The 27,314-nt window shown below is 31.4% G+C and overlaps 1 long non-coding RNA gene across 1 annotated transcript; it reads right to left on the bottom strand.

Annotated features, from left to right (window-relative positions):
• Positions 1–8,202: 8,202 nt before the first annotated feature.
• Positions 8,203–10,039, bottom strand: LOC126882286 (uncharacterized). Its single transcript, XR_007697257.1, has 2 exons — positions 9,216–10,039; positions 8,203–8,384 (listed from the first exon to the last, which is right to left on the bottom strand). It is a non-coding gene; the product is annotated as an uncharacterized LOC126882286 (long non-coding RNA).
• Positions 10,040–27,314: the final 17,275 nt, after the last annotated feature.

The raw sequence follows: 27,314 nt of genomic DNA, 5'->3' as shown, positions 1-27,314 counted from the left end.
ATTCATTTTCACCTGCCGGTACATTTTCGTTATGTCAGCAGTAAATGCAAATATATGAGTGCAGATGTGGATTCGGACCACATGCTTATTCTTGAAATTAATGTGGAAGGAAGGATTATCTGGGGTACCTACAGAAATGAGACGCCATGTTCTGTTCAATCTTAACGACTATTTTATTTCAATATGTCAAACCGGCAACTTACAATACAATACAATATGTTTACATTGGTTATCAACCGATGGCGCTACATGTATTAAAATACTTATTTTTTGATACATCTCAACACTTATCAGGGCCCAATTAATGATAAAACTAGCCAGAGAAAATAATCGCAAGACTACCAGAAGAAAAAGATACAATCTAGAAACCCTAAAGCAAGAAGAAACAAGGAAAATATTCACTGACAGACTTACAGTAAACCGAAATGTACACCACTGTAATGGAGATTCTGTGGAAGAAATATGGAAAAACTTCAAAGAGGTCATGATGAAGACAGCAGACAAAAAAACATATAGAAGTGAAGAAGGCATCTAGAAAAGATAAAAGGAATTACATAAACGAAATGCTAAAATCAGCAGAGAAAGCAGCACAAGATAATGATCTACGAACACAATACACGATTATACGAAACCTAACAGGCAACCGAGTAAGAAATGTACGAGAAATAAAAGATAAACAAGGAAAATTAATTAAATCTGAGAAATAAATAACTCAAAGATGGAGAGAATACTTTGAAGAAATATACGATAAACATGACCGAACACAAGAATTGGATGATCAAATTGAAATACAAGAATTAGAGGTTAACACTGGGGCAATTACAAGAGAAGAAATTGCCAACGCACTTAATATTAAAGAATGGCAAAGCCGCAGGAACAGATAATTTACCTATCGACCTGATAAAAGCAGACACCGAATAAGCCATAGATATGCTACATAAACTTCTAAATAAAATATGGACCAACGAAGAACTGCCACAAGAATGGAAAGAGGGACTGATAATAAAAATACCAAAGAAGGGAGATCTGAGTAACTGTAAAAATTGACGTGCAATAACTGTATTAAGCGCCTCATCCAAGGTGTTAACCAAAAATTCTGCTCGAAAGAATGAAAGAATTGGACAAGAAACTGAGAAGCAACCAAGCAGATCCTACCCACATAACAATGATGTTCGTATCATGTTCTAAGCATATACTACCAACATTCGTCAGAGTATATTCTTTTTAGTATATGCGTAGTACAAGCATAGCATGTACCTTAAAAAACATTCTAAATTTCATGCTCTTTGCACATACTTTAAAGTATATTCTCGTACCGAATATACTGAGTACATTCGTGTACGTAGTAACTCGGAATATTCGTAAAAGTTTATTCTTAGAATGTACCTTTACCGAATATTCTTAGCACATACTTATAAGTACATTCTTAACACATACTTATAAGTAGATACTATTCTCAGAATATACTTTTACCGAATATTCTTAGCACATACTTATAAGTACATACTTAACACATACTTATAAGTAGATACTTTTAAAATATCTTAAAAATAATATATATGTATGTATAGGAAGAATAATGTTAGCCTATAGATTATCAACTTCGTTAAGAATAATTAATGAAATTTAAAAATTTATGTATGTAGGTACTATTAATTAAACTACCGAATTCATTATTTAAAATTGTTTTAATTGTATGGTAAAAATGTTTAAGAATTAATTGTATTAACGAAAAAGGAGAAATTGTCGTTTCGCTTTCATAACTGAAATGCATTTACTATTTTGATTAAGTTTATTGAGTATTCTTATGAAGAATTTTATTTTTACATGGAATTGACATTCAGGTAAGCTGTGTGGCTGAGCCAAAACCCACAACCGGCACAAACAAAGCGGAAACGACCGCTGCATACCTGCATAGGGGTTAGCGGGTAGGGGGTTGGGAACAAAGGAAAAATACAAAATATGAAAATAGTTACTGAATAGGCATTTGGCATTTGTGTCTACACTTAACACTAACAATGTCTATGATGCTGTGTTGTGAGGAAGACCAAGTATTTCAACCAGGAATAGGAACATGCATAATTAAACGTTTTATTTTGTTTGCGGTCAACTTACAAATAAAAAATTCATTTTGGTACTTCAATATTACTTAAATAGTAAGTATGTATATAGGTACATATAAGCAACATATAAATTTTAGTTATTTACATACATATGTTACATAATATTTATTTGGGTACGATAGGTATATGAATATGAATATATAAATTTATATATTCAGCATTTTTATTTTTATATGCACATAATAACTAAATATATATACCTACTTACCTATATAATATTGATATAACTAACTAAAATTTATATAATATTTTATATTTACTTTTTAAGTAATATTGTAGAATGTACTAACTACATTCTCATATGTAATATGTAAATTTAGTAGAAAGTAGAACCTAGGATGAGATTCGGTGATGCTGAAAACATGCTTCTGAGCAATATAGCACTTCCTTGTAATATTCTTTCCATATACTAAAAAGTACATTCTTCCTATATACTAAAAGATGTGAGGTAGTACATTCTAAGTATATAAATAGAAGGTTTATAGCACCTTCTTAGAATATCCTAAAAAGTATATTCTTGGTATATACTGAGAAGAAGTGCGGTAGTACATTCTAAGTATATACATAGAACGTTTAAGTACTGTAATGTAGTATATACTCAGTATGTGCTCTGCACATTCGCAATGGTAATTACGCATATTCTTAGTATATACTTTTTCTGAAAAGTATGTTCTATGAATCTACTAAGAACATGAAATTGTTATGTGGGTAGTAACATCACAAGGCAAGCTCTCGAATATCAACCTGAGGGGACGACCAGATAATGGAAGAAAACAGTAACCAGAGAACACAACAGAATCGGCTTAAGTTGGGGGAAGTGAAAAACAAAGCAAGAAACAGAGGAGAATGGATGGAACTGGTAAACAGATTAACCAGAGAATAAACACAAGAAGACGCGCTGAGCTGTCCACCAGCCGTCTTACACTATCGGCCAAGAAACGCAAATGCGCCCTATACTCCACTAGGAGTGATGGTCCAAGAGAGAGAGAGAGAGAGAGAGAGAGAGAGAGAGAGAGAGAGAGAGAGAGAGAGAGAGAGAGAGAGAGAGAGAGATTAGGCTAGAGCGATGAGCCGCTCTGTGCATCGAGGTGTAACGCCGATATCAAGGACGCCATTGGTCAATATTCATTTTGAGTGGTCTAGCCATCTTTGTCCGTCATATGAGCGGTATCGCTTAGTAAAAAGAGAAAGATATACCACCGATCGACAGCCTGCGCTTTACGCTTTTTTGCTCAGTTTGCCTTGTCTAAGGTTAACATGTCTCTGGTCTTGCCAATCAAAAGGAAGAATTTTGTTCTGTCACCCAAAGTGGGCCGGCCCTCATCAGTTTTCTAAAGTTGTTTATCAATATATTCGAATTTCGTTAATTATTTGTTACAATGGATGTTAAGTTATTAATTTAATAAAAATATACCATAGAGTAATTTAATATTTCAGATAAATATGAGTTGTTTATTAGTCTAATTCGGGGTTATCCACACATATACGATAGGTAAACGAATAAACATTTTAAAGACTAGGAACTGAAACAAAATATTTGGAAATCCCACGACACCAAGGAGTATACCTTCGTGTATTTCCTAATCCATGTAACACACAAAACGGATATATTAGGGGAGTGCAATTAGAACGAAAACATGCATTGTTTCGGAATAATTCAAACAAGCTTATATTTTTCTAAAACTTTTTTTGTTAGTTTATATACATGTTAAAGTAAAAAGTTCTACTCGCAGATTTGGCCGCTAATTGTTTATTAATTGTTTAAACAATAACAATTGTTTTGTACAAATAATTTTAAAAATATCGTTGAACTCATCATTTTACTTTGATCAAATATGTTTCTATTCTGTTTTTGATTATGCTGAATCCGAATATGGCATTGGAATTTCAAAATTCTTATACATAAGCTCTTATACAGTGTGTCTGCGTAGCTAGGAGCCACATGTAAAACTTTTTTATTATCAATTTTACGAAAAAAAGTTATTCTTAATAAAATGCTCTGGATAGTCAAAAATCTAAAACTCAACCATCAGATATCAAATTTTATCAATTTTATATGAGTTATGTCAAAAATATGAATTTCTTTAAAGAGTAAAATACCTTTATATTCCAGAATATCAAAAAATGCTATTATGAAAAGTTGTTTGAAATTAGAAACTGTGTCTAAATATACCATTACATCATTCTAATCGAAAAAAAATCCATTTTTTCTCAAATTACGGATACTCATCGCCATTTTATTACAATTATGATAACTATTTTATTATCACTTTTACCAAAAAAAGTTATTCTTCATAAAATGCTCTCCCTGGTCTAAAATCTAAGATACAATCATCAAATATCAAACTTTTTTAATTTTATACGAGGTATGTAAAAAATATGAATTTTTCTTGAGTTAAGTGCCTTTATTATTCACAATATTTTAATTATAAGAATGTAATTGCATACTAGACCAGTGGTGTCATGGCAAAATTAGCAGTGCGGGAACGCACTGCTAATTTTTGTTTACAAAACCTAAATTCTCTATTATTTTTTTTTCTTTTCTTAACCAGTGAGGGAACGGCGTTCCCACGCGTTCCCACACGATGACACCACTGTACTAGACCATAGTTTTTAATTCCAAGCAACTTTTCTTAATAACAATTTTCGATATTGTGAAATGTAAAGGTACTTTACTCTTGAGTGAAATTCATATTTTTTGACATACCTCGTATAACATTAACTAAATTTGATATTTGATGACTGCATCTTAGATTATATGCGATGCAGAGTATTTTATAAAGAATAACTTTTTTTCGTAAAACTGATAATAAAAAAGTTATCAATAGGTTCCAAGTTAAGCAGACATACTGTATAAGAGCTAAAAAAAATTTTTTTTTGGTGAACATTTATTATTGTTGAAGCTTATTATTAAATGTATTTTAGGTAAGTTTTACAGAAAAAAGTTTTGATCACTTTGTATAAACATTTTTTAGCTGGTAATTTTCGGTTTTTGTATTACATTTTTGTTACCTTTCTTAATTTTCTTAAAAAGAAATAGTTTATTTCATTTCTAAAGTAAAATAATATAGCTCATTTTAAAGATATTATAAAACTGTAATAAATCTGTTCAAACTTGAGTAATACCGTCTTAAAGTGGTGGTAATTCTATAAAACTACGAAGATTTCAAAAATTACATTTTTTGAGACGTCATACAGGGTGAGTCATGAGGAACTGTACATACTCCTACCTCGTATAGAGGCTCCTATGGGGAATAACAAATGACCATTAAAAAGTGTCTGCTCCCATTGTTTAATAATATACAGGGCGAGTTTCGCATTTTGACAGAAATTTGTATTCGTCATAATTTTTGAACGGTCAGATCGATGTGTCTCTTATTTTGGCCAATCGTTACACTATTACCACCTAATCAACTAATTTATTCAAATTAGAAAAAATCAGATCCGGCTTTAAAAAATTAGTTCGTTTTGGTCTTAGAAAAAATTTCACCCTGTATACGCTTTTTGAAAACTCTAATATGAATTTTACAAATTAGACAAATAGGCAATTAAAATGGCATACTTATTTTTTTCCGCACACAATTACTTAATTTTTTATAAAAAAATCAAATTTCACTATGAATTAAAAGTTTGGTAAAGTGAACCATAGATTTAAAAAAAATAACTTTTATTACAAAAATTAATTTTTTTTGCACAAATAAGTAATTTATGTTACCATCCAAACAACTGATTTATTCAAACTAGAGAAAAATCAGGTCCGGATTTAAAAAATTAGTTCGTTTTGGTCTTAGAAAAAATTTCACCATGTATACGCTTTTTGAAAACTCTAATATGAATTTTACAAATAAGACAAATAGGCAGTTAAAATGGCCTATTTATTTTTTTCTCCACGCGATTACTTAATTTTTTATTAAAAAATCAAATTTGTCAAAATCGGAATTTTAACCTAAAAATGAAAAAAAAAATGAACTCACGGTTTAACTCGCTACAACTCTGTTCCATTTTAATATTTTTTTTCTGAAATATTTACAGCACATACCTCTTACCATTGTGAAGACTATGAAAGTTGTTGTAGACTTTCAGTCTTCTTCTTGTAAAAGTTGCAAACTTGTAAATCGCAAAAATTAGGTGGAAAAATTTAAAATTTATCAATTTGATCACGTCTATGTTAAACTATAGAGTCCAAAAGAAGTGTTATGGGAAGTTTTAGATCTAGACGTGTTATAGAAAAAAAAAATGGTAAAACTTTTAATTTTAAGAAAAACGTTGTTTTTGTTAATTAATTTTTGTAAAAAAAGTTAATTTTTTTAAATCTATGCAAAAACTTTGCCAAACTTTTTATGCCTAGTCAAATTTGATTTTTTAATAAAAAAATAAGTAATCGTGTGGGGAAAAAAATAAATATGCCATTTTAATTGCCTATTTGTCTAATTTGTAAAAATCATATTAGAGTTTTCAAAAAGCGTATACAGGGTGAAATTTTTTCTAGGACCAAAACGAACTTATTTTTTAAATCCGGGCCTGATTTTTTTCTTGTTTGAATAAATCAGTTGATTGGTGGTAACATAAATTAAATATTTGTTCAAAAAAAATTAATTTTGGCAATAAAAGTTAATTTTGTTAAATCTATGGTTCACTTTACCAAACTTTTATTTCATAATCAAATTTGATTTTTTTATAAAAAATTAAGCAATCGTGTGCGGAAAAAAATAAATATGTTATTTTAATTGTCTATTTGTCTAATTTGTAAAATTCATATTAGAGTTTTCAAAAAGCTTATACAAGGTGAAATTTTTTCTAAGACCCAAACGAACTAATTTTTTTAAAGCCGGACCTGATTTTTTTCTAGTTTGAATAAATCAGTTGATTAGGTGGCAATAGTGTAACGATTGACCAAAATAAGAGACACATCGATCTGACCGTTCAAAAATTATGACGAATACAAGTTTCTGTCAAAATGCGAAACTCGCCCTGTATATTATTAAACAATGGGAGCAGACACTTTTTAATGGTCATTTGTTATTCCACATAGGGGCCTCTATACGAGGTAGGAGTATGTACAGTTCCTCATGACTCACCCTGTATCATTTGAATTAAATTTTTGATTTTTTTTTTTGAATGAAACATCATTTAGTAAGATGCTTGAAAGGTAAGTTGTGCAAAATTGAGAGTTTTATAAAAAAATTGTATTAGTTACACATTTTTTAATCATTTTTAAACAAAATTCATGTAAGACTCACTTTCCACCCACACCGTACTTACGCCGTACATTTTATTTCTTTCTATTATAACCATAAGATAGCTTAATTATTCTTCTTTCATGTTCAATTTGTAAAATTTCATTCGATCCAGTAGTTAAAGAATTCATCAAAATAATTCAACCGTGCACTTCGCCGTACGTTAGTTTACAGTGCGCCAATATTTGCGAGAAGGGCGACTTTAGCGTTATAAATAAAACATTATAGAAAATACAGATTTAGTTTTAGAACATTCTTTATATAAGGTTTTTTTTGTAAAATTTTCTGAATTTTTCAATGGTCAAGTCAGTTTTTTTCTAAAATTTATATTTTCTGAGTTATTTAAAAAAACATCTAATTTCGTAGTTCATTTGTTTAATAAAAAATGAAGCACCCACTTCTCGAGTAGAACTTTTTGATATGTTGTTTATTAAACATTTCTTAATGAAATTACAAAAAGTTCTATCTTGTTTGATTTTTTCCGAAGTGAAAATCTATATGCACTCCCCTATATATTATAATAAATAATAATATAAATAAATAAACACAAAGTTTGTTTATAGTCTAAGAGCTAGTAAACCCTCCGAGTAACAGTCTTCCTGTAAGGCTAGAAATTTGTGTAGTGACATTGTGAAGTATTTTATAAATAGCACACAAAGGCTAAAAACCATGACCTGGCAGGCATCAGCCCTGCACGTATATCTACCAGGTGAATCCAAAAGTGCATAGTTTAGGGGTAAAATAAACTTTCTCCTGTAAGATTTAAATTTAAGTATGTGTTTGAGTAGGTCATTTAGAAATGACAGGCGATTCTGTGGCCATACCAATTAATACATCCTTGATAAATATAAACATTTTTATTGAACAAAATCTTTTCATACATTTTTTTAATGCAATTTACTGATATTCCTAAATATTTCAAAAAAATGTGTCACATTTGCTTTGTAAACCTTTCTTTTGCCTTTCGTAGCCACATATTCCGTTTCCTTCCTGGGTTTTTGTAGACCACTTCTCTCAGCTGATTCTAAAAAAAATAAAATAAATGGTAATTTTTCAATCCTTTACAATTAACAATCAGAAGAAATATTTACAGGTAATAATATGCATAAATAATAATATTTTGTATTTTGACAATGACGTCTGATTTGGAAGTCGAAAGATTAATAAAATTATTTTTTAAGTTAAATTGTGGCTTATTTCCCAATTAGAATAGTTAATTACAAAAATGCCTCAAATAACTAGCTTCACAATTATACCTGTAGTATTTCCATGAAAAGATTCTTTAAGTGAATTTTGCATAGTTTTCTTTAAAATATCTCTATCAGGCCAGAACACAAATTTTTTTAACCTAAGACACATTATATACAAAGTATTTTTGAAATAAGTTGATACCGGGTAGGGTGAAATACTAAACCTATATCTCAAATCTTTATAATCTAAGTTTAAGCTTAGTTTAGCTAAAGTAAGCAATACTTGATCACTTGGTGACAAAACAGTATTTTGATGGTATTTGATAAATGGTGTAATATACTTTAAAGCTATTTTAAAAACATTGTAATTTGCTAAACCAGTATAATTTTTAGTTTTGGCATCATCATTTTCTATACTTTCACAAGATAAAGCTAATTTCTTAAGCTGATATTTAAAATCCTGTGTTAATGTTAATGACATAAAATGTATTTGTTAATTTTTCCATTGTAATATATGTTTGACTATTTGGCAAAATCTTGTCTTCTACTAAACTAACTTTTATACCAAATAACTACTATCTACCACTAACTATCCACTGTTTCTAAATCTACTAAAGTAACAGTAATGTATCATTAATGAAAAATGTGTAAAATCATAGACCTACCTAGTATTTGTAGAATATAAGACAGTCCAGTGTCTTATAAATCATTTCAAGAGGAATAAAAAAGCAATTTTTTCTTGTAGGTACCCTTTTCTTTTAATTCTCCTTTGGTACCTTAATTCCCATTTTAGATTTTGGGGAACTCATTTCATTGTGTTTATATACCCCATATTTATTGAAGGAACCCAATCTGGATTGTTATTATCAGTTAAGTCGGCTGGTTTTCCTACAAGATTAGACTGTTAACATCTTCAAAAATCGTTAATGTTCAAATGTTGTAACTTACCAGATATAAGATGATTACAGGGGAATTTCCATTTTGCTAGTAAAATCTTTATATTTTATTGCATTTTACCATTGTTGTTGTCTCTCAGATGATAACTATAACTTATTTAGTTAAATTGGTTCAGTTTTGTGCTTAGAATGTAGCACTGATGGTAAGTGGTAAAAGCTAACTTTATCACGATTACTTTGCATTTCACACTTCAAAACACAACACCAATGAGGCATATTATCTTTCTAAATTAATACTTCCAGAGAAAATGTTAAATTAATCTTTGTACAACAACTAAAATGATCTAAAACCATAAGAACCTGATAGAATAATATTCAATGTTTGCCTTCCAGTAGCCATATTGATTTAATTTTGACAGCATCTTGGAACGGCCTATACTAAAAATAGTTTTGTGGTAAAATGGTTTAAGCGCATGGTTAAACCTGTTTACTACCAAAGCAAACTGCAATTGTTTTCAGTGAACTAAATGTAATGGCGATAGATGGCGACTGTAGGGCGAAGGGCGAAATATGCTTAAATCGTTTTACCACCAAGTTCTAATACCTTGTGTCTGAGTTTAGCGAACTGACTATATATAAATTTTTATTTAGAAGTGAAAATACACAAATTACTTCTTTGAGAAGGTTGTCAAAACCAAACTTTCAATATAATGGGTTACCACGACGACGATATTGGTTTCCATGACGACGATTAAAAACCATTGTAATTGTCTACTGATCTGACTTTTAAATACCATGTCAAAAAAATTTTATTTCATCGAATTATCGGATATAATATCACAAGAGAGTGAAAACAAATACTATTGACTATATAGTCCATAGTATTTGGTGAGAATAAATTGAAAATAATGCGACAGTTTTTCGAAAATTTGTTAGTAAATAACAAATTTGAGTAAAAATGAAGCATTATTATTTTATTATTTATTCTTACTGTCGTGTGATATTCGTAAGATTATTTTTTAATACGTATATTATGGATATTTTCTTAAATGTGACAGTTGTCAAAATTAGGAAACGGGTTGCCATTAAACAGAAACAATCTACTTAAAAAAATTCTATCGGTAATTTTCTTCAGTAGATAATTCTCAGTATAATTTTAATCTGATTGGATAGAATTAAACACGTGACCAAATATCTTACTATACGATTGGAAGTTAAAATAATCAAAAAATAATCAATTTAATTTAGATTTCTGTAGCTTTCTATTGGTCAGAATCTCCTATGAATGAAATAATCGCGCTAATTTCATTAAAACATGAACACAATAAGATAAATTTGAAATAAATTAGTAAATAATATCTAAATATTAGTTTATTACATGTATTATATTATAATGCAATATTACAAGGTATTTTACTTTCCCGCACGCCGTGCGGGATAGTGCAACTTTCGCAAACGAAATGCGTGCGTGAAAGTGGCTCTTTTAGCACGGCCGTAGAACAACGCTATTTTTGTAATACTCGCACAAACACTGATGCAATATTTAAATAAAACATATATCAGAAACCAGATTAATCCAGAAACCGGTTCTATGTTATAGTTCTTGGGTTAAATGTTAAAGATAACGCGATAACAAAGTAGTTTAAAAAATCGTTTGCTTAAATTAAAATACCAATATTGTTAACAACTGATAAATACAGTAATGTCCTGCTTTATTTTATTATGGTTATTTTTACCAGTGAGATCGTTTATTTTATTTTTAAAGACTGATAACAAAACCAGTTCTAATAGTTTTTTCCTTAATGAATCAAATGTACATTTATATTATTCTCTAAATGCAGAACAACAAAGACAATAAAAAAAGGTCAAAAATGTCAGAATTTGAAATTCTTCTTTCTTCTTCTTTTTGTAAAGACATGACTCTGTCTGATTTTTCAATGTACCTCCAGTAGGTTGTCGTTCCATCCCTTTCATGGTCTTCCACTGATCGTCTTCCTATTAGGGAACCATCTCTTGCCGTGCTTAGGTAGTCCAGGGTAATAAAGTTTTTTCCATGACACTTCAACAGCCAGGGTACTGAAGCGTTTTTTCGACAGGTAATACCTGTAAGAACAAATTGTAACTATTTCCTGCGTAGGTTCTGGCGGCCATTTTATTTATAAACAATTTAATGTCAAAAATAGTACATTGTTTACCGGGTAGGAAAAGCTTAACATTCCTGGACGACTGTGAAGATTGCTAAGTCGAGGCGCAAGCCGAGACTTAGCAACACAGAGTCCAGGAATGTGGCTTTTCCTACGAGGTAAACATACTATTTTTCCGCAAATCGTTTAAAATTCGACAGATATTGATTGATTTAAAAAAAACGCGATAATTTTATTCCCAAATAAATGGTGCTTTGAAATTCCTAATAAAATTACTTGGGTTACTATGGAAACGTATTGAGGTTGAATTGTCAAACTTGACGCTTATAAATTTAACACTAACAACTGTACGGAAATATCATTTCCTTACAGTAAGGAAGTCCTGACTTTTTCTTCAAGAAATTTTGACAGGAATGTCAAAATTTCCTGGCGATTTGCGGAAAACGATATTTTTTTATTTTTTGCAAATTAATGGAAAACTGTATGACTTATGGTTTTCTTAGTACAAACATCTTCGAGAAAATGGAAAAATATTTAAAATGGCTTATTATTTAGGTTAAATACACTCATTTATTGTTAATATAATTGCGAAAATAGGTCGAAATTTCAAAAAAAATAATTTCCCAATAACTATTGTAAAAATAAGTATAGAGCTTTGAAATTTTTGTCAAATGAGGGTACTTTGGTGCTTAATATGTGACAAAAATTTCAAAGCGATACATTTAATTGTTTAAATTTTATTCAAATTGTTTATCCCAGAGAGCTTTTTTGCAATAACATAAGTCAGAAAAAAATAATGTTAGAACCATTCAACATGTGTCAAATGAAAGAGCATGAGCTAAACTTTCAAATTGGTTTAAAAAACGTGCATAAAAAATGCATTTATTAGTAATAAATAATTATGCAAAAGTATGTTCAATTTTTCCTTATAAACTTTATTTTTTTATATACCTAATAAATTATATATATTTATTACAATTTTTCATCAATTATCGTATATAATATCACAAGAGAGAAAATTTTGCCGGCAATATTTTTGACGTATGAAAGTTTGCATAGAAAAAAAGTGTTGTCTGATTTGGTAGAATGCGATCTTACCCTTCAAAAAATATGTCACGTATTTCAGCACCTGGGAAATTGGAAGGATACTACAAATCTGGCCTCCACATAAGTGGTCTGTAGCTTCGACATGATAGGTGTGAAATTTTAAACGTTCTTGCTGTTGATTGGATAGGAAGGGTAGCGTTATCTAGCCTCCACGCTAGGTACACCATAGCCTCCATACGGTACTTCCAATATTTAATATTATTTTATTAAAGTGGCCAATAAAGGTAAAACACAAACAACTTTTGTTTCCTAATTATTTATTTATACAATAATGTGACATTTTACATAGAAATATTAGTATTTAATTTCGATTAAATATATGTTTACTTGTTGAATTTATCGGCTGCACACAACAGCTGATCGGCCATTAGACCCAACAACAAAACGCGAAATAAAATGTGTATTTTAAAACTGTTGGATAAACAGTACCTACAATCAGAAAAACTTACCTTTAAAAAGGTACTCGATTATGAAATAACAAAAATATCAAAAAACACGACTGAATATCAGCTTTTTATGGTGACACAAACACAAACTAAACACAAACACCAAACACATCACATCATAACCGACCATATAAAATAAGTGAACGACAACGAACGAACGAACACGAACACAGATTACAGATTCACAGATAGCGCAGGATTTGTCAAAAGTCATGTTCCACCAATCACAATGCCGACATCAGCGCCTCTGACTAAACGGAAGGAAAATAAATACGATTACATGTTTTTTATTAGAGTTAGCGGGGCATGAAAGTTTGTTGCCTGGCAATTTTCGCGAATTAAATTTTGACTTAAATCACGAGACGTCAGTCGAGTGATTTTGTCAAAATTTCATAAGCGAAAATTACCAAAAGGCAACGAACTTGAATGAAACCAGGAGAAAATTTTGCCGGTAAATAATTTTCTCTCGAATGATACTATTCGACAAGACTATTTCACGAGACAATTAATGCACCATATCAACGAAATATAATCTTTATTTATTTGTTATTATCAGACACTTTCGTGACGGATCTGTCATAATTTTGTCGCTGAGAAATCACGTCGCTAAGGAGTTTTGTCAGCAAAAAACGATGCGTTGCTATGCCGTTTTATCAGTTAAAAACAGTCTAGTGAAATAGTCATATAAATAAAATTACTTGGTAGTTATGCACCGAAAAAACGGTAAAAAATAGATTTTTTTGAAAAAAGTTATTAAAAAAGTTTAAAGGATTCAAAAAAAGAAAAATTAACGATACTTTTGCGCAATTATTTATTACTAATAAATGCATTTTTTATTCAGTTTTTTTAAACCAATTTGAAAGTTTAGTTCATGCTCTTTCATTTGAGACATGTAGAATGGTTCTAACATTATGATTTTCTGACTTATGTTATTGCAAAAAAGCTCTCTGGGATAAACAATTTGAATAAAATTTAAACAATTGAATAAATCGCTTTGAAATTTTTGTCACATATTAAGCACCAAAGAACCCTGATTTGACAAAAGTTTCAAAGCTCTATACTTATTTTTACAATAGTAATTGCAAAATTCATTTTCGACCTTTTTTCACAATTATTATACTAACAATAAATGAGTGTATTAAACTTTGTAATACGCCATTTTAAAGCTTTTTTCATTCTCTCGAAGATGTTTGTACTAAGAAAACCATAGTTCTGACAGTTTTCCATTAATTTGAAAAAAAAGGAGAAAAGCCGTTTTTTGACACTAAATTGTTTATAAATAAAAATGGCCGCCAGCTCCTACACAGGAAATAGTTACAATTTGTTCTTATAGGTATTGCCTCTCGAAAAAACGCTTCAGTACCCTGGCTGTTGAAGTGTCATGAACAGAGTATATTTTTGTCTTATTAATATGGTCTAAGGTAGGTACCATGGACAAAGGCGTCTTTGTACCATGGGTAGGTACCACTCTATTTGTTGTCATTCGGCTTATGTGGTCATTCCTTTCTACAATTCTGTTTCTTACCCAGTTATATCTACATAAAAACAAGATACAATTTCAGGCAACCATGTTGGCTGGAGGGAATATGAAAATCAATGTCACTTGTCACTGACTCAGATGTATACAGGAGTTTAACTGAAGTCTTAAACAATACGGTAATGGAATAGTTTTCATTTGAAAACAAACAGTCAAGACCTGTCAAGGTAGTTGCAAGAAACTTACACCAGTCATGCAAAGCTGCACAAATTTTAAAAGACCTAAAGAACAAAGGCTTCAAAATACTGGAGGTAAATAAAATACTAACCGGGAAAGATAAAACGCCACTTCCGCTTTTTAATTTACCCTTTGATAAAGATGAAGATATAAAAAAAATATATGCCATTAATGAAATATTAAATATTAGAGTACAAATAGAGGCTTTCAGAAAACCTAAATTGCTGCCCCAATGCAAGCGCTGCCATGAATATGGACACACACAGAATTACTGCAAAAGGGAACCAAGATCTGTCAAATGCATTGGAAAACATCTAACTAAAGACTGTAAAAAACCCAAAAATATAGCTCCAAAATGTGTTCACTACGGCAATGAGCATCCAGCTGTTGTAGCACTGCAAAAGCTCTGCAAACACTAAGAAATAAAAATATAAATAACAAAGCTCCTGAGAGCAGATTAAATATAGAAAATATGATTTTATATACCGGGTGTCCACTTATATTTTTCCCCATTTTAAACTTCTAAACGGCTCAAGATAGAAATATGCGGTTTTCGCTGAAATGTTTTATTTTAGCAAAAGTTTTGTCTGAATGGATTCAATTTTTTATATCGCTTTCAAATACGAAAAAAAAATGGCGCATTTTTGAAAAAAACGTTGTGGACTTTTTTTTAATGGAACACCCAGTATATTTTTCTGTAAATTGAAGGAAAGGTCATTCACCTATCCAGCGATATAAAGTTTTTCAAAATCGGTTGTCAACTCACTGAGTAATTAATTTTTAAAATGAGAGGTGCAACGTGGATATCACATACCTAAATAACATGACTATACAAATTGATATTATCTTATGTGATTTCAACATTGCATCTCTGATTTTAAAAATTAATTGTTCAGTCATTTGACAACCGATTTTAAAATTTTTTATATCGCTGGATAGGTAAAAGACCATTTTTTCAAGATGCAAAAAAGTATACTGGTTGTTTTAATAAAAAAAGTCAACAACGTTTTTTTTTAAAATCCGCCATTTTTTATTTAAAAGCGTTATAAAAAATGGTCATTTACCTAAAAACTTGAAAAAACGTTTATTTGCCTATCCATCGATATAAAATTTTTTAAAATCGGTTGCCAAATGACTGAGTAATTAATTTTTAAAATGAGAGATGCAATGTGGAAATCACATAAATTAATATTATGTTATGTGATATCCATGTTGCACCTCTCATTTTAAAAATTAATTACTGAGTGATTTGACAATCGATTTTGAAAAACTTTATATCGCTGGATAGGTGAAGGACCTTTCTTTCAATTTACAAAAAAATATACTGTGTGTTCCATTAAAAAAAAATCAACAAAGTTTTTTTCAAAAATCCGCCATTTTTGTTTTCGTATTTGAAAGCGATAAAAAAGTTCAATCCATTCAGACAAAACTTTTACTAAAATAAAACATTTCAGCGAAAACCGCATATTTCTATCTTGAGCCGTTTAGAAGTTATAGGCAGTTAAAATGGGGGAAAATATAAGTGGACATCCGGTATTAAAAATATGACGGAGAAAAATAATATAATTTAATTTGATTATTGTTTTTTTTTAAGTGAAAACTTCTTTAGGGACGTTGTGCACTTTTTGGATGGGGTAAAAGCATTGAATTCGCGACCGTCATCGCACTTTTTGGATGGGGTAACAGCATTGAATTCGCGACCGACATTGCGACCGTCATCGCGACCGTCATCGCTTCGGCGAAATAAATATTGTACGTATATAATTATAAATATTATAAATTGTGTAGAAGTATATAAATTTAAAATAAGTAAAACCTATTTGTGGATAGGGAAAAATGATTGATTTGGCGACCGTCAGCGACCGGCATCGCTTCGGCGAAATAAATATTGTACGTATGTATACATATATTATAATGTATGTGTGTATAAATTGTGTAGAAGTATTTAAATTTAAAATAAATATAAATCCTATTTTTGGATGGGGAAAAAGGATTGATTTGGCGACCGTCATCGCGACCGTCATCACTTTGGCGAAATAAATTGTGTACGTATATATACCTATTTTTGAAGTGAAAACTTCTTTAGGGACGTTGTGTGAAACCTTCTATAGAAACGTTGTGTACTTTTTTTTAGATGGGGAAAAAGTATTAAATTAGCGACCGTCATACCGACCGTCATTGCTTCGATGAAATACATTTTTGAAGTGAAAACTTCTTTAGAAAGGTTGTTCACTTTTTAGATGGGGAAAAAGTATTTAATTAGCGATCGTCATCGGGATCGTCATTGCTTCGACAAAATAATGTTTTGAAATGAAAACTTCTTTAGAGACGTTGTGCCCTTTTTAGACGGGGAAAAAGTTTTGAATTAGCGACCGTCTTCACGACCGTCATTGCTTCGACGAATTAATTTTTGAAGTGAAAACTGCTTTAGGGATGTTTTGCACTTTTCGATGGGGAAAAAGTATTAAATTAGCGACCGTCATTGCTTTAATGAAATATATTTTTGAAGTGAAAACTTCTTTAGAGACGTCGTGCTCTTTTTAGATGGAGAAAAAGTATGGAATTAGCGACCGTCCTCGCCACCGTCATTGCTTCGACGAAATAAATTTTTGAAATGAAAACTTCTTTAGGGACGTTGTGCACTTTTTAGATGAAGAAAAAGTATTGAATTAGCGACCGTCATTGCCTCGACGAAAATAAATTTTTGAAGTGAAAACTGCTTTAGGGACGTTGTGTCCTTTTTAGATGGGGAAAAAGTATTGAATTAGCCACCGTCATCGCGACCGTCATTGCTTCGACGAACTAATTTTTGAAGTGAAAACTGCTTTAGGGACGTTTTGCACTTTTTCGATGGGGAAAAGTATTAAATTAGCGACCGTCATTGCTTTAACGAAATAAATTATTGAAGTGAAAACTTCTTTAGGGACGTTGTGCACTTTTTAGATGGATAAAAAGTATTGAATTAGCGACCGTCATTGCTTCGACGAAAATAAATTTTTGAAGTGAAAACTTCTTTAGGGATGTTGTGCTCTTTTTAGATGGGGAAAAGTATTGAATTAGCGACCGTCATCGCGACCATCATTGCTTCGACGAACTAATTTTTGAAGTGAAAACTGTTTTAGGGACGTTTTGCACTTTTTAGATGGGGAAAAAGTATTAAACTAGCGACCGTCATTGCTTCAATGAAATAAATTTGTGAAGTGAAAACTTTTTTAGGGACGTTTTGCACTTTTTAGATAGGGAAAAAATATTGTGTTTGCAACCGTCATCGCTTTGCCGAACTAAATTTCGTACGTATATATATTATGTATATGTATACATAAATAGCATAGAACGTATGCAACGCGTATATAATATAGGTATAGCACTTCTTTTTGGATGGGAAAAAGTATTGAGCTCGTAATTTAGATACTATAAGAAGTTTTCACTTCTGTCGGCACACCCATGAGTGCTTTAAATTTTTTGTTTGATTATTTACTAGTACAAGCTGTTTCAACTACAGCCCCTTCAAAAATAAGCACTTTGAACCGATGAAACTTACAGATCATATAAACAATACATAGATGAGTAAAACAACTTGTGAAGTGGTAACGATTAATTTCATTTGGAATGCTAATTAGGGGGTGATTTTCACGATTTTTTTACCAAAAAAAATGTACATATTTACTCACAAATACGTCGCGAAGTATTAACTTGGTGAAAAAATGCTATAGAACAAAGTTGCTTAGAATTAGCCAGTTTATCTATTTCCGGACTTATTTTGAACGTATATTTTTCACCCCACGAGAAGGGGTGACACTCACCCAAATGGAAAAAGCACACATCGGCACACTATCACTTTTCTTCTTAGAGCATGTTACCTATGATAGGTCTGGATCCCGCGTATGAAAAAAAAGTTGATTAATAGCAAGCTGAAAATTTTGTTAATAGCTAAAGGGTATCTAGTAGGACAAACTTTGATGTATGGGAACACTGGAACAGGGAAGTTTTATTTGTGGAATAGGTTAACAATTTGGAACGCCAGTCCACGAAAACGTCCCATGTTCTGGAAGTTCTGTCCGATCAAATACATGGGATGTTTTCGTAGTCTGACGTTCCAAATTTTTAACCTCTTCCACAATTAAAATTTCCCCTGTTCCAGTGTTCCCGTACATCAAAGTTTGTCCGACTAGACACCCTTAAGCTATCAAAAAATTTCCAGCTTGCTATTACTCAATTTTTTTTATACGCGGGACCTAGACCTATGAGTATGCCTTTCATGTCAATCTAAGCGGTTCTTTAAAATTTATAGGATTTGCAATATTTTACCATCAGCGAACGGACTAAAAAGGTATCATTCAAAATTAAAGTAGGAATTTTTTTATTGCGAACCAATGAAGTATTTCTACTCTAATATCTAATATGTATATTTAACAAGAATAAAAAAAAAACCGCTATAAGCCTTAAAAATGAGTGGCGCATACAATATTCCAGCTACAAAAAATCTGATATGAATATTACATGGCGCGAAAATGTATTTTCATTTTGATGCGAAACAAAATTCTAGTTTTATTTTAAAAGATTTTTTCATAATATTTGCTAAATTTGAAGTAAAACGCGCCACAAAAGAGTAACTTTGATACAGTTTGAATTTTGAAACTCTTTTGTGGCGCGTTTACTTCAAATTTAGCAAATATTATGGAAAAATCTTTTTAAATAAAACTAGAATTTTGTTTTGCATCAAAATGAAAATACATTTTCTCCTGTAAGGCTAGAAATTTTTCTAGTGATAATTCATAGCACACCAAGGCTAAAAACCATGACCTGGCAGGCCTCAGCGGTGCACGTGTATCTACCAGGTGAATCGAAAAGTGCAAATTTAGGGGGTAAAATAAACTTTCTCCTGTAAGGTTTAAATTTAAGTATGTGTTTGAGTAAGTCATTTAAACGAAATTTGTACAATGACAGGCGATTCTGAAGAGCATAAGACCTTGCCAGGCGAGGGGAAAGATTAGGGGTTTTTCCTAAATTTATTTTTTTTGCATCGAACAAATTTTTTTTTAAGTTTTCTAAATCATTCCAAACAGAAAAGTTCTTTAGTAATTTTTCTCTTAAGTTAATAGTTTTTGTTATATAAGCGATTGAAAATTTTGAAAATTGCGAAATCGACCATTTTTAACCCTAAATAGCGAAATAACCCATTTATCTAAAAATTTCAAAGTTGCCAAGGTAGGTAGATATTCTTTAAACATTGATTGATGAAATCTCAAAGAGTTTTTGCAATACAATATCGGAAACCCCTTTGTTTTTTAATTGCTAATCAAGCGGACGCGACACTGTAGTATAAGTGAGGACGTTTGAGTTTGCATAAATTCATTATCTCGAGAATGGGCAAATTTCAAAAGCAATCCTCAGACAGGTCGATTTTTATTTTTAAATTAGGACTTTTTGGCATATATATAATACTAGTGACGTCATCCATCTGAGCGTGATGACGTAATCGATGATTTTTTTAATGAGAGTAGGGGTTGTGTTATAGCTCATTTGAAAGGTTATTTAATTCTCTATTTACCAATATAAACATTAACATAATTATTTATACAGGGTGTACAAAAAAAATTTTATTAAATTAACTTTGATTAAATTTGACAAATAGAAGAAAAAATTGTTTGTACACCCTGTATAAATAATTGTGTTAATGTTTATATTACTGAATAGAGAATTAAATAACCTTTCAAATGAGCTATCACACAATCCCTACTCTTATTTAAAAAAATCATCGATTACGTCATCACGCCCAGATGGATGACGTCACTAGTATTATATATATACCAAAAAGTCCTAATTCAAAAATAAAAATCGACCTGTCTGAGGATTTCTCTTGAAATTTGCCCATTCCCGAGATAATGAATTTATGCAAACTCAAACGTCCTCACTTATACTACAGTGTCGAGCCCGCTTGATTAGCAATTAAAAAAACAAAGGGGTTTTCGATATTTAATTGCAAAAAACTCTTCGGGATTTCATCAATCAATGTTTAAAGAATATCTACGTACCTTGGCAACGTACCTTGGATTTAGGGTTAAAAATGGCTGATTTCGCAATTTTCAAAATTTTCAATAAAAACTATTAACTTAAAAGAAAAATCACTAAAGACCTTTTCTGTTTGGAATGATTCAAAAAACCTAAAAAAAAATTGTTCGATGCAAAAAGAATAATTTTAAGAAAAACCCCTAATCTTTCCCCTCGCCTGGCAAGGTCTTATGCTCTTCAGAATCGCCTGTCACTGTACACATTTCTTCTAAACAACTTACTCAAACACATACTTAAATTTAAACCTTACAGGAGAAAGTTTATTTTATCCCCTAAATTTGCACTTTTCGATTCACCTGGTAGATACACGTGCACCGCTGAGGCCTGCCAGGTCATGGTTTTTAGCCTTGGTGTGCTATGAATTATCACTAGACAAATTTCTATCCTTACAGGACTACCGTTAGTCGGAGGGTTCACTAGCTCTTAGACTAATATTCATATCAGATTTTTTGTAGCTGGAATATTGTATGCGCCACTCATTTTTACGGCGTTTAGCGGTTTTTTTATTCTTGTATCAAGAGTTTTTCAAAGTTATTTATAAATTAAATATATAAAGTTGAATGCAATGTTTCTCGATTACACGTTAAGCTTTATAAATGGTCGCCTTTGTCGCATTATCTCCCAAATGATCTAGTGTCCATCGAATGTATACTAGATTTTTTTTCTATTCGAAATAGATTGAAAAACATATTGGGATGGCCGGTAAATGAACTCGGATTGCCCGTTGCCAGATCAAATTAGTGTCGTAAGCACTACAACTACATAAACCATTTAGAGAATAATCGTTAATTGGATTATACTTTTGTAGCTTAATAACTTCTAAACGGCTTAACCGATTTTGTTCACTAAACATGAGTTTGAAACGTATTGACAAGTAGTATCTTATGCATCTAAGGTCAAGTATGATAACTGAAGCTATTACAGGAATTATTGAGCTCGAAAAACCGTTTTCCCATAAGAAATAGATTTGATCATACTTATGAAGCCTATAACTTAAAAATTCGAATTTTCCCGGATATAAAGTATACACCGTAAGATTCGTCTAGAGTCCTTCTGCAAACGCTCAGTTATTGGGTAATTCGTAGGTTGAAATTTTGAGTAATTGTCGAAAAGCCAAAATTTTCAAAGTTTAGTTTTTCAGTTTTTCGGCTATACTTAGCCGTGTGTATGTCTGATCCTGACAGCTTAGACACCATTTGAAAGCTTGACTCGACGCTATTGATTTGGTGTATTTACTGTTCTCCTGTCTCTTCTTGAACTGAAGATATATACCGCCAAAAAATATGCCGTTTTGTACCTACCAAGTCCTATAACTGGCTTATGGGTAGTCAAAACTCACAAAATATACCGGTTCTGATGACCCCCTCTTGAAACACAGAAAAAAAATCTAGATCGGTGTAACTTTTCCACACACATACATACATACATATCCACAAACATTTTCCTTTTTTTTTAAATAAAAATTGAGTCATATTTCTGAGCTCGGTAACTTTTAAACGGTATAACCGATTTTCAAAATTAGACATGCGTTGGAAAGGTAATGATCGCTTCCATTAGAAGCCGCAAAGATCGGAGTTAAATTTTTGAAGTTTTTGGGAGTTTTGGGGACGAGAACGAAAAACAGACCCTAACTAGGAAGTTCCGTAAAATCCACACCCTTGGACCAAAATAGATGGTTGACATTATGAATGGGTGAGTCTTTTCCTGAACTTTAAGATGGGAGTTGGCCCAATTTTCAATTCAGTCAGATTTAGAAAATCGAAAATTTCGTGTATATAGTGTCGCGTGTAGGGGGTGCAGGTGTGCGCCACTGGCGAGAACTGCCGTTCTCTGGTAATTCAATAAAGTATTAATATACATTGCCGGAAACATAAGTTTCACTCAAAAACCCAACTGAATACAGAATACACTCGCTTTCATGTTTAATGATTAAAATATTGAAATATAACAAAAAATACAAGGCAGTATGTTGTACTTTAGAATGTGATAAATTATATAAATCATATGTAAACAAAGTGCTACTAGCTAGTTCAAACCAGAACGTTATATGTTCCATGTTCCAGAAATGAGATTGTCTGGGTCAAATGTTAAGTCAGTGATAGATGGCAGAAATTTACAAATCAAAACTATTAGTCGAACAAAGAAATATTATCGCACATATTATATTGTAAGTTAAACTAAAATCAGTAAAATCTGATGAATTATCTGGATTTAAAACAAAATGAGATATAAAAACTTACACGGAAGAGTTAAACTTCTTGTCTACCTACCTAATTGGTACAAGTATAAAAAACTGCTAAACGCGGAAAAAATGAGTGGCGCATACAATTTTCCAGCTACAAAAGAGCTGATATGAATATTACGTGGCGCGAAAATGTATTTTCATTTTGATGGGAAAGAAAATTCTAGTTTTATTTTGAAAGATTTTTCCATAATATTTGCTAAATTTGAAAAACACGCGCTGAAAAATAGCCTCAGACTGCAAACATTATCAAAGCATTCCATAATATTTAGTAAATATTATGGAAAAATCTTTTAAAATAAAACTAGAATTTTATTTTTCATTAAATTCAAAATACATTTTCGCTCAAAATAATATATTTATAGTTAATATATAGTTTATAATATTAATATACAGATTGTCCAGAAACTCTACCGACAAACGAAGACAGGAGATTCCTTAGATCAATTTGGACAGCTTGGATATTAGTGCACCCTATGTAACCCACAGCTGAATCTTATGTTTGTGCGTCACAGTGTTGCCATACTGTTTTCTTTATTTCTTTCATAATTATTTCAATCAATGTTAAATGTACCTACAAGAATAATAGAATAATTTTATAAGAACGTTTATTTCTCCTTCATTATACCAGGTAGAATGAGAAATGAGGTGTCAAATGAAAGCTTATAATCCAAGCATAGTAATAAAGGTGAGAAATTTGACCTAGGCTGTCTGTCCTTCTGTCCGTCTAACCGCGAATATAACTCCTTCGTCATTATACCAGGCAGAAAGACAAATGAGGTGTTAAATGAAAGCTTATAATCCAATGATGGTACTGTAGGTGATAAATTTGACCTAGGCTGCCTGTTCGTCTGTCTGTCCGACCGCGAATATATCTCCTCCGTCACTATACCAGGTAGAATGACAAATAAGGTGTCAAATGAAAGCTTATAATCCAAAGATGGTACTTATAATCCAAGGCTTATATTCGCGGTCGGACGGATAGACGGACAGACAGCCTATGTCAAATTTCGCACCTTTAGTACCATCCTTGGATTATAAGCTTTCATTTGACACCTCATTTGTTGTTCTACCTGGTATAGTGACGAAAGAATTATATTCGAGGTCGGACGGACAGACGGACACACAGACTATGTCAAACTTCTCACCTTTAGTACCATCCTTGGATTATAAGCTTTCATTTGACACCTCATTTGTTGTTCTACCTGGTATAGTGACGAAGAAATTATATTCGCGGTCGGACGGACAGACAGCCTAGGTTAAATTTTTCACCTTTAGTACCATCCTTGGATTATAAGCTTTCATTTGACACTTCATTTGTCATTCTACCTGATATAATGACGGAGGAGTAGAGTTTACGAACAGACAGACAAGAAGGACGGACGGACAGACGGACGTGGATAATTCAACGTTTTCACATTTTTTAAAAATTTTTGAAAACAACAACATAATAAACTTTACTTAATTGGTGTTTCAAAACTACTTATTTTTTACACATTACACAATATTACAAGGTTTCTAAGCAAGTTAAACAGTTAAACTAACAATGATTTAAAATAATCAAGTAAAAACCTATAGGTCTGGATCCCCCGTATGACAAAAAAGTTGATTAATAGCAAGCTGAAAATTTGTTAATAGCTTAAGGGTGTCAAGTCGGACAAACTTTGATATATGGGAAGATTGGAACAGGGGAAGTTTTATTTGTGGAACAGATTAAAAATTTGGAACGGTCAGACCACGAAAACGGCACATGTATTTTGTCCGACAGAACAGACTTAAACTCTTCGAACAGAGATTAAACTCTCATGCAAAAATCAGACTGCTATTTATTACCAAATGGCCGTGTTAATGAGTGGAACATGTAGAAAATGTCAAATGACAGGAATTATGACAGGTGATAAATAGCAGTCTGATTTTTGCATGAGAGTTTAATCTCTGTTCGGATAGTTTAAGTATGTTCTGTCGGACAAAATAAGTGTGCCGTTATCGTGGTGTGACCGTTTCAAATTTTTAACCTGCTCCACAATTAAAACTGCCCCTGTTCCAGTGTTCCCACATATCAAAGTTTATCCGACTAGACACCCTTAAGCTATTAACAAATTTTCAGCTTGCTATTAATCAAATTTTTTTTCATACGCGGGATCCAGACCTACTATCTATACATAACATATTATAACATACCTAAAATACACAATAATGATACATTTCACACACAAATATGTATAATATCACAAAAAATTTTAATGTATGAAAAAAAAATAGCGGATACGGCAACGGTGTTACATGTCATGCTCGGATCCAATGCCAAATTCGACACAGATATATTAGGGTGCACTAATACCCAAGTTGTCCGATAATTTTTAAGAGAATTTACCCAATTCATCTAGTCCGAAAATGCTTCCTAAAGGAGCTAGAGTAGAGCTATTTGAAGATGGCGTCTTATAATTATTAGTTTTTCTTAAATATCTCCAGAACGCTTCTATTTAGAAAAACGAAAATTGGTACAAATATTTATCTTCCGAGATAAATCGATTCCTTCTATTGCAAATTTCTAGTACCGGTGATAGGCGTCCGTTTTGGGTAGGGCAACAGTTATATTATCGCATAACTTTTTTGTTTTCAATTTTTAAGCATTTTGAGTCTGGATTATTAAAATGTAAGGCATTATAGTACTAAAAGGTACTCTTACTGAAAATCGACACCGTTTTCTAGAAAAATCGGTTTGAAAATTTTTCGTTTTTTGAATATCAAAAAAAAATTTCAAAACAAAACTATTTAGGAAAACGAAAACTAGTACGTTTATTTATATTCCAGAGATGAATCGATTTTATTAATTGCGAATCTCTAGTAAGTACCGGTAATATGCCTCCGTTTTGGGTAGGTCAACGGTTATTTTATCGCATAACTGTTTTGTCTTTAATTTTTAAGAATTTTTGACAATGGATTATTAAATTATGAGGTATTCTAGTACTAAAAGTTACTCTTGCTTTAAGTTGTTAAAATACACCGTTTTTTTTTAATTTTTTTCAATTTTTTTTTCAAATTCAAGAAATTAAAAATTTTCAAATGGATTTTTCTAGAAAACCGTGTGTCTTATCGATTTAAAGCAAGAGTACCTTTTAGTACTATAATACCCCACGATTTAATAATCCGGTATCAAAAATGCTTAAAAGTTAAAGACAAAAAAGTTATGCGATAAAATAACCGTTCCCCACCCATAACGGATGCCTATGACTGGTACTAGAAATTCACATGGATGGATTCGATTTATCTCTGGAAGATAAATATGTGTATCAATTTTCGTTTTTCTAACTAGAAGCGTTCTGGAGATATTGAAGAAAAACTAATTACAAGACGCCATCTTCAAAAAACTCTAGCTCCCTTAGGAAGCATTTTCGGACTAGAAGAATTGGGTTAAAATGTCTTAAAATTTTATGGGGAATCTCCTGTCTTCGTTTGTCGGTAGATTTTTTGGACACCCTGTATAATTAAAATCTTTTGTAGTTGGAATATTGTGTGTGCCAAGCATTTTTACCACGTTCAGCGGTTTTTATTCTTGTATCAGGATTTTTCTAAAGATTTTTCTAAAGATTTTTATAAATTAATTGTATGCATTTGAATTTATACTACAATCACAATAAAAATGCACTAGAAATAAACAAACCAAGACACGTTGAATGTTACGAGGAGCACTCCCAAATCATGCCCTACAATGTATATTGTATACATTGTAAATCCCGAATCATGATTTACAAAGTTTAAACATTGTAAATATTGATTTGAGAGCGTTCCTCGTAACATTCAACGTGTCTCGGTTTGTTTATTTCTCGTGCATCTTTATTGTAATTTTAGTACATAATATAATGTTCTTGATTACACGTTATCCGTTATAAACCGATAAACCATTATCGCTGAAATGGCCTAGTGGTTACGACGCTAAACTTGGGATCGGGCAATCCGAGTTTATTTCACAGCCAACCGAATATTTTTTTAATCTAACTTTTCTATTGGTACTATCTACCTAATGGTAGATGAATACTTCTACTTTTCTTATTAGCTCAGTCGGAATAATACTTGAATATTAAACTTGAAATATTACGTTATTCATACCTTCCCATATTTGCTCTTTAAACCTTGTTCCTC

This window comes from Diabrotica virgifera, chromosome 3 (assembly GCF_917563875.1).
Source record: "Diabrotica virgifera virgifera chromosome 3, PGI_DIABVI_V3a".
NCBI classification, from domain to species: domain Eukaryota; kingdom Metazoa; phylum Arthropoda; class Insecta; order Coleoptera; family Chrysomelidae; genus Diabrotica; species Diabrotica virgifera.
Note: the sequence above shows the minus strand (reverse complement) of the source record. Positions and strands in the feature narration are given on the sequence as shown.